Genomic DNA, 3,614 nt, shown 5'->3' on the forward strand with positions numbered 1-3,614 from the left:
CTGAGCCATGTCTCACTTCTTAAATTGTTTACTTCTATTAAGTTTTATATATTTTTGAGCTACTATGGTCCAGCAATCTGGATATCAATGAAGGAACTTTATCTAATATAGTCCTTTTTTCTGTGCATTATAGGATACTGACCTCACAGTGAGTGTGATACATTTGGTTTATGATTTATTTTGGCACAGCAATGTCATAAAGATGGCTTCACACAACGCTGCTCTATTCCATGCCTCCTCTTTCCTCCTGGGAATCTCTGGCTTTGAAAGCATGCGTTGCTGGGTTGGCGTTCCTCTCTTTGCTGTGTTCTTAATAGTTGTACTTGGGAATATGACCATCCTTGTGTGATGGAACACAGTCTCCATCAGCCCATGTTCTACTTCCTGGCCATACAGTCACCCATTGACCTGGGCCTGTCCAGCTCCACCATCCCTAAGATGTTTGGCGTCTTCTGGTTCAACCTGAGAGAACTCTCATTTGAAGGTTGTCTCATCCAGATGCTCTTCATTGGTCACCCATTGACCTGGGCCTGTCCAGCTCCACCATCCATCCCTAAGATGTTTGGCATCTTCTGGTTCAACCTGAGAGAACTCTCATTTGAAGGTTGTCTCATCCAGATGCTCTTCATTCACATGTGCTCCAGCATGGAGTCAGCTGTGCTTGTGGCTGTGACCTATGATCGCTATGTGGCCATCTGTAACCCTCTTCACTACAGACTGGTGCTGACGAACAAGGTTGTGTTCATCATTGCTTCTGTCATCCTAATAAGACCACTGTTTTTCACCGTACCTTTTATCTTGCTCATCGTAAGGTTACCATTTTGTCGAAACTAAATCATCCCTCATATGTACTGTGAGCACACAGGTATGGCCTGCCTGTCCTGTGCCAGCATCACAGTTAACATGATCTATGGCTTGGTTGCCATCTCTACCCTGGTATTTGACACTGTAGCCATAGTCATTTCTTATGTCCACATCCTCCGTGCTGTGTTTCCACTCTCTTCTCGATGTCTGGTTGAAGATACTCAGCACCTGTGGATCTCATGTGTGTGCCATGTTGACTTCCTAAACCCCTGCCAAATTTTCACTTATGACTCATAGGTTTGACCAGAACATTCCACGCTACATTCACATTCTTCTGGCCAACTTCTATGTGGTCCTTCCTCCTGCTCTCAATCCTGTAATCTACGGGGTCAGAACTAAGCAGATTAGAGAACAGGTGCTGAAAATGTTTTCCAAGAAATAAAACCAGGCTATGGTACTTCTAAAAACTCAGGCTCACAAAAGAAGTGGCACAGATTTTCAATGTTCAAAAACAAAAACAATTGCAACGTATGCAGTCCTATGTAGAGAAGCAGGCCTTTCAGTCTTGACACCTTGACCTCTTTAGCCTCCAAGTAGTCAAGGTTAAGCTTATGTCATATGTGTAGGTAAAGATTATTTTGGGGGGAATTGGGTGAGACAGGTTTTTCCTATACCCCCAGCTGGACTGGAACTTGCTATGGAGGCCAGGCTGGCCTAGATCGCACAGAGTTCCTCCTGTCTCTGCCTCCAATTACTGGTATTACAGGCATGTGCCACCACCCCAGGGTGGGAAAGTATTCTTTGTTTCATAACTCTTCCTATTTAGTAAATGATTAGGATTCCTAATCTTAAAGAAAATCATGACTATATGCTTTGTCTATTATGACTGAGCTACAGGCAGATTGAAAAATCAAAATAAGGAATGCTAGTGCACTTTCTAAATGTTTGGATTGACTTCAAAAACAATGCATCCTTAAAGCTGCTGAGCTAAGGTCAAAGACAGAAATGTGACACAGTGATTATGATAATTATGTGAGAGAGCTGATTTACAATCATAAAAAGAATTATAGAATATTTGTAATTTCGATAAATGTGTTGTCTTTTTATTTTTCAAGATTTGTTGTATTATTTACTTGCTCAATTTTTTTCAGCAAATGTACTGATAACAATTTGCAAGTAATATATTATTTTCAAGAAAGTTTTGTCTGTGTTTTATTCTTTTACCACCCCTAAAAGAGTTTCACTCTTACAGAATGTTGGAAGTTCCTGGGAGGGCCCAAGTCTAGCACTATCTATACTGAGGTTTGTTTGTTTTATTGAAATTTGTTCTATACAAAATCATTTAGTGTTTTCTAGATCCACATAACATTAGTGACATTATAAGAAGGAAGGATCCGCAGGGAGATGGCTTAGTGAAAGTCTGATTAAACACAACTTCCCAGCAATAATTTCATCTAAGAATCTCTTGGAGTTTTTAAACCGCAACACACACTTGCCATTTTGAGATGAGGCTGTCCTCCAAATACTCTTCTTCTACTGCTTGATAACTTGCCTTTCTGTAGAATGTAAATAAATAAATAAATAAATAAATAAATGGAATAGAGGGAAAATCCCACTAGCTAGTATTATTATAATAGAAAATATGATATTGTAAACTGTTAGATAAATGTATGTTAATTCAGTTTGAATCTTCAACTAGATATTTGGGAAATAATCTATTAGTTGTGCTGCATAATTATATATACAAGTGACTCTTTCCAGACTACTATCGAGAGATTATCTGTATTATACCTTATCTATGCTTTTTTAATTTTTATTTTGTTACTTTTATTTTTATGTGTATGAATGTATTGTCTGCATGTAGGTAAGTGCACCCATGTCCTGCCATGCCCATGGAGGACAGAAGAGACTGTCAGATCCCCTGGAACTGGAGTTACAGTTGTTAGCTGCCATGTGGGTGTTGGGATTCGAACCCGGGTTTTCTGCAAGAAGAGTCAGTGTTCTTAAATGCTGAGCTATCTCTCCAGCCCTCTTATCTATGTTTTTTTATTCTTCTTGCAAAATAGCTTTGGATTTCCATTGCCAGAGTGGTTTCCTCAGTGAGGTAAGATGTGTTCACTGTTTACCTTACAATGAAGAGTTTCATGTTATTGAGACCGTCTTTGTAAGGTTGATAGAATTCCCACGTGTAGTCATCTAGACCTGGCATTTTCCATTAGGCTTCTAAAGACAAGTTAGATTTATTTAATAAGTGCATTACTGTTGAGTCCATCATTTCTTCTTGCTGCTTTGAATGTCAGCTGTGAATGCATCATAAGTGAGCATTCTCACTGTTATATCTTGTATGTAGGGTGTCATCTGGGACAGACATCCTTTTCTCAGTTTCTACCCCGCTGTCAACTTTAGGTCTCTCCTTTGTTCCTCTGTCACAAATAAACCCAGCCCCATGTTTGTTAGGCTCCCTTGACAGATCATGGCTACCCATGACTGCATATCTAGTTCTGAAAGCTAGGGGATATTCTATTTTATTTTATTGGTTCCAGTTCAGTCTTAAACAAATGCTGTTATTCTAGGTCAGAACTTGAGATTCCCCCCCTGCAGTGGGACTCCCTGAGTACTAGGCCCTAGTTGCTAACATGATTGTCCCTTAGAGGGGAGAAAGGAGAACTAAATTCTTCCGTATGCTCCCCACCCTCAGTGGACGCTGTTCTCATCTACCCAGCCTGGTCCATAATGGAGGAGTCTCTGGTCTCAGATCCTGCCCCTAGCCTTTCTCTGGATTACCTGTTGGAGATGCAGGGTGAATGGCA

At 40.3% G+C, this 3,614-nt stretch overlaps 1 pseudogene; it reads left to right on the forward strand.

Moving 5' to 3' along the window:
* The first annotated feature begins 202 nt into the window (after nucleotides 1–202).
* On the forward strand, nucleotides 203–1,246 carry LOC103732078 (annotated as a pseudogene).
* The last annotated feature ends 2,368 nt before the right edge of the window (nucleotides 1,247–3,614 follow it).

The sequence above is a fragment of the Nannospalax galili genome, unplaced genomic scaffold, assembly GCF_000622305.1.
Source record: "Nannospalax galili isolate Female #2095 unplaced genomic scaffold, S.galili_v1.0 scaffold635, whole genome shotgun sequence".
Taxonomy (NCBI): domain Eukaryota; kingdom Metazoa; phylum Chordata; class Mammalia; order Rodentia; family Spalacidae; genus Nannospalax; species Nannospalax galili.